Source organism: Rosa chinensis, chromosome 1 (assembly GCF_002994745.2).
Source record: "Rosa chinensis cultivar Old Blush chromosome 1, RchiOBHm-V2, whole genome shotgun sequence".
Lineage (NCBI taxonomy): Eukaryota > Viridiplantae > Streptophyta > Magnoliopsida > Rosales > Rosaceae > Rosa > Rosa chinensis.
The window spans coordinates 11557058-11563057 of record NC_037088.1 but is presented as its reverse complement, the minus strand read 5'-3'; positions in this window follow the sequence as shown (position 1 = coordinate 11563057).

Here is a 6000-nt window from a genome sequence, read left to right as displayed (position 1 = left end):
ATGGCTATCCTCTTCAACAGCAGTTGCATCTGCAGTGTCAAACTTTAGCTGAGTCATTGAGAAAGTAGCTTGTGCAGCCACAGGATCATTGTCTGCATACTCAATGGAGAGCCACAAAACATGCTCTTGACTTGACTTCATTCACCATCATAGCCACCATCCTCTTGTCTTGCTGCAGTTTTGGAGGATAAAAAAACTAAGTACAACAGCTTGTACTTTTAAAAACAAAGAATTAATTAGTACTGAACCAACTTTGATGTTAAGTAATAAAAACTGAAAGCAAGAAAATGCATTAGCAGAATGCAAAATGTAGAAACTAGTACTAAATTGCATAATGCAGTTTAGTACTAAAAACAAAATGATGTAATTTCATTGTGATTCAAGGTAAATACCAACAATCGATGATGTTCCCGAATACGTTGTGTGCCCTTTGTTGCCGATAACTCTCTACCTGCTACAAATCAAAGTAAAGATAAGAGGGAGATCGAGGTTGCCAGTCTTGAGCCCTCTGAAGCTTAAATCATAATCAATCAAGACCCCATCTTGTTGGTGGCAACATTGTGATTATCGATGAGGATCGATAATGGACCACGTACCAACGTCCTAGATTTTGTCTTGGCAGAAGAAGGTGTGTTTTGCCGGTAGTGATTGGCAGCAGTGTGACCATTCCAACGTTGTGCCGAGTGTCTTTCAAGCTATCGGCACCTAGGTCTATAAACAATTAATCGGATCTGGAGCACAAACGCATTGGTAGGGTGCTTAGTGTCTTTCGGCTCTGTTTGATAGGAGGTCCTACCGACTTTATCTCTTTGAGGTTCTCGTAAACCTTAAGATAACTCTAGTGCTACGTAGGGCATCTCTTTTGTTCTCATACTATTATTCATTGTTCTATTGTTCCTTTCTTTATTGGTTATTATGTGTATCGCCGACACTAAAGTCGTTTTTGTTTTTGCAAGCAAGAAGCCACTTAGAGGACGAAGGGTCAATCCTTCACATGACGACCGAATGGGGAGCTATGAGTTGTTGCGTGGGCTCGTACTGGAAGGAAAGCAGCCAAAGGAGGATTCACAGTTTGAATCCTATTTCAATGAGAGAGTTGGTGGAAACAAGAGAGATGGACATTCGATTGGTATCGATTAGGAGAAGGCTGCAAGGTGTATCGTTCTTGCCAATAAGATTTTTCCGCAAGGTGATTGAAGTGAAGGAAATGACTTTGGAGATTGTTTTAATGTCGAGACCACCTATTGGGCCTTATGATTTAAGTTTGGGCCGAGATTCTTTCATTTAGGCCTAGAAGGTTACCGAAGTTTAGTGAGGTGATTGTTTGTTGAAGTTTCGAATAGGATAAATTGAGTTGTAACAAAGTTTTGGATTTTTAATTTTTATGAAATCGAGTTTTGGGCCTAGGACGAAGTCGAGGAGTAACTTAAAAAAATGATTAAAAGAAAATGTTACGAGCCCAAAACCGAAAGCAATCAGTTAAGAGAGTCTCGTAATTCGTCACAAGGGTAAATTAGGTAATTCTCACACACTAGTATAAATAGGAATAGAAAGCCCTAGAGACCCCAAAACTCTCTTCTCTCCCTCTCTCTCTCTCTCTCTCTCTCTCTCTCTCTCTCTCTCTCTCTCTCTCCCCCGACCTCTCGCACCTCCAGCTACCGCATGCAACCACCACAGTTTCAACCACCATGCCTAGCCGGAAAGACTACTTCCAGTCACTTTCTCCACTCACCGCCGCCACCACTCGATCCAGCACCCAAAATCGACCAAACTCAAGCCTCACCTCTCGACATGCATCTCCTACAGCCACTTTACACGACCATCACAGTCGCGACACCACTGCTCCTCCACTTTCTTCAATTTCCAGCAATTTCCTCGCCCTTCCGCCACCATAGTTCTACTCAGCCAGCAAAGCGGAGCAAAACCCAGAAACCCCTCTGCCAGCCGACGCCGTTCGAGCATCATTGGAGCTCTCGGCTCCGAATGTCTTCGTTTTCCGGCCTCCAGTCCAAATCGAGTGAAACCACCATCAAGAATAGAATCAGCACCTTGTCAAACACCAAATCCTTAGGGCCCCGACCTCTAACTCCGACCAGAGCCACCTCGTCAATCGCACACGCCACCGCAAGCGCGTGAGAAATTTCTTGCTCCTCCGCTCACGTTTGTTGGAGCTTCCGACCGCCTTTATTAGGTAATCTTCATGTTTCACTTTGATTAGAGCTTCTGGTTTGACATGAAATGAAATCCCTAATTATGTCATTTAATTGGGATTGTGTGAGGTTTGTGGAATCTGCGTTTTTGAAGAATTGGGAGAAGAAGGAATGGTTGGGTCAGTTTCGATATGAATCGGAAATGGTAAGGTCTAAAAGCAGACTCTAATTTGATTACAAGATTGATCAGTGGTTGGTTGTTAATCCTTTGGTGCCTTAGGTGTTAAAATGATCGTGGTGGTGAATTGCTGCAGCGACGAATTGGTCTCTGAACTGGAAAAGAAGAATGGTAAGGCGACTGTGCATCTGGGATCTATATAGTTGTGTGCTGTTTGTATTAATAGAAGTTATGGCATTACTGAGTAAACAAAATGAGATATGGTTATGCTGCTTGTGTATTAATTGTTATGTTGGAAACTTGGCATGAATAAGTATGAATCGGCTTATTGAATAGAGGAGAATTGTCTTGAGAATTAAAAGGATGAATTTGTTATCGACGTCGAAATGTAAAATAAGAATGGAATCAGTGGTTTGGTCAAATGCATGAGAAAAGTGGTAAATAAGAATGGACCGGATTTTGATAAGTGAATTAATATGTGGGATGTTCAATTTAAGGTCCGTGAATAGAAATATTCCAAACCTATCATATCCCGGATTTACCGTAGAATGAAATTATTCGGGAATAGTGGTTGCTATTTAATTGCTTAAGGTTTAAAGGCTAAATAAAATGAGGTCAAACCGGTTGACCGAAACTTTAATATGGGAAGAAGTGTGATCACCATATCTCGAATGAGCTTACTACGTTAAGTGATTTGTTCAGAAATGGTTACTATTAATTATTGGTTTGAGATAAATTGATAACTTGCAAAGGAATTGAACAATTTGAAATTGTAAATTAATTACTTATCGGAAATAGTTTTTATTAAAGGATTCGAGCATGTGCACATGGGATTGGATGAAGTATCAAAAGTCAAAAACAAAGCTAAGTGTGGACGAGCACTCCAATTTCAGGTAGGGTGAGCTGTCCCTTCCTTGTTAGAGGCTTTTCAATATATGTGGAATGCTATACTAAGATAGTATGTTGCCTGCAAGTGCGTTTTTGGTTGTTCATTAGTCGATTCCTCATGATACTTGTGTTTTCATAACTGATAATTGCTGATTGCGAAAACCGAGGCTAGACTTGCATGTTCAGACCCATTGTATGTTTGTACTTGTGACCTTAAAGTGAATGGGACCTAGACGCGTTGCTTCCTAGGGATCCCACAGTATCGATAATCATGAACCTCCGGAGGGGGCTGTGCTCCTATGTTTGTCGAGGAAGGGTGGGTACCGACAGTGAACCAGTCATAGGAGACTCAGGGCCAGGAAATGGACACTTTCGCTACTTGTAGTCACAAGGACTACAAAGTAGTTGGCCGGTTCTCGAAGGATGACGAACCGGGTTGGTCATCAATTTGTATAAGTTTAGCCGGCAGGTAAGTATCTCGGAATTCTAAGTTGTGTGAAACATGCTGCATATGTTTTATAAAAGAGAACAAATGTTTGTGGTTGCCTCTTTTTAAAGTATATTCAATAAATGTGCACAATATTATGTAGTAAATATTTTCAAGTATATTATTTTTCAAACCTAGCATGGTTGGGTCGGCCCTTACTGGGCATGCGAAGACGAAAGCTCACCCCTACAACAGTGTGCAGGTCTCGAGCATGTGGTCGGGGAGTGTACAGAGGAGGCACATGGCCCGGCTTGGCGCATTCTTCTTTAATTTTATCAAAAGAAGGTTTTGGTCCTTTATCAGATTTTGAAGTCACTTATTTATTTACTTTTTAATTGTTTCTTACTTGCTTATTTACAAAATTTCGGGAGGCTCGCAATTCTGGGGCGTCTCTCTAATACTTGAATTTACTTAATGATTTGTTATTATTTTCCAAATTGGGCTCCTATTGTAAGCCCAAATCCTTTAGCCCACTTTAAAGTCCGCTTTGAAGATATGTTGTTCGGTTGCTAGAATGATTTGTCCAAGAAGATGTTTTGTAAACCAACAACCTAAACCCAAAAGGCCTTGTGATTTCAGGTTGATGAGTTATCAGGATGTCATTCGTGACATGTCGGTTTCTCATTGGCTGGGGGCTGAGGTGCTGTGGGACCCCCTCTCTCGGGTCACCACAACACACATCTAAAGGCACTATCCTACCCTTGTAGTTAATTATTTCTTGCGCTGCACACTTCCTCAACTTCTCCAACCTAGCAGGACTTGATCTAATGTACTTTACACAGTTTCTAATCCTCTCAATTGAGGAATCCATGCTCCTCCATTCCATCCTTGACAATTAAGTTAAGGATGTGGCTGCAACATCTTATATGCAGAAATTGCCCACTCAAAACCAGCTCTCTTCAATTCTCTATCTTATCTCTCATGTAATCTAAAACTACTTGATTGGGAGATGCATTATCCACGAAAAAAGTAAAAACTTTCTCTATTCCCCACCCAATTAAACAAGTCTCAACTAGTTATTTTATTGTATTTTCCCTATGGTTTGGTATCACTAGGGTTCGATTCACCATTGAACCCAGCCTTTTTATCCTATATCATCTATCGTACTGACTATTGTTGGTACTCCAATTCTGAAACCATTACCGATCTGAGTTCACCGGTATACCGACTAATCAGTAACCGAGATATCAATTTGGTATCGGTTGGTTTTCAGTTTCAACCGCAAGCAAAACCACCATGGAAGCCGGCGAGTTTGAACTTTGTCTGCATATATAGTTGCAAATCTGGAGGAGAAGAAAGAAGATGAAAAAAACAAGGATAAGAAAGAAGAAAGAGAAGAAATCTGAGGAGGAACAACTGAGGAGTTTGGGCAACTGAGATTAGCACTTAAAAAGAAAAATAAAGAGGAATCAAAGAAACTTTGAGAGGTTTTGTGACTGGAAATTTGGAATTGAGAATAAAGATAAAGAAATATGTCTTTCACAGAGTCTAAAACACGAGAAGCAGAAAGATAAAGAAATCTGGGCTAAATGTATATAATTGTTAGAGAAGAAGAAAGAGAATGAAGATTTGGGAGGGGGGAGGGAGTGGGTTCGCGGTTGTTCGATAAGGAAGAGATGGATGAATATGAATGGTTTGTGGCTCAGTGTGTGGATGGGAGAGAAAGGAAAGGAAGTTTAATTAGGCTTATATATAGCGACTAGGGTCTGTTCTGTACACCTCCAAGATATCACGTTATTTTCCTATAGTGAACACTTAACCAGTTTGGGAATGACCTTTGTATGGGTCAGAGAGATACCCAATATCAGCAAAACCTTCCAAAACACATGTCGTTTTGGGATGGGGATAGTGGTCGGAGGCCAGTGTTGGCGGCATTCCTAGTGTGTGATAGGTTTGAATCCATCATCTCTCTGTAAGGATAGAACAAGCCCAAATCAATAGTACATCTTAAGTATCGAAAGATATCTTTTACATCAATCCAATGGCGTTGCGTTGGCGCAAAGCTATATCTAGCTAACAAGTTCGTGGCAAATGAGATGTCTGGTCTTATGCATTGAGCTAAGTACAATAACGGTGCAGAGGTCGCAGATGGTGGCTTGGTAGATAGAGACAGAGAAGAGGAGGAGAAGAAGAAGAAGAAGAAGAAGAAATAAAAAAGAAAGGAAAATTAAAAAAGACAGAGAACAATTAAAAAAAATTCAAAAAAAGATGAATGAGGGTATAATAGTCAATTTAGGTCTATTGAGGACCTGTTGTGTGAGAATTAGAGAGAATAAGGACTATCTAGTTTAATTTAA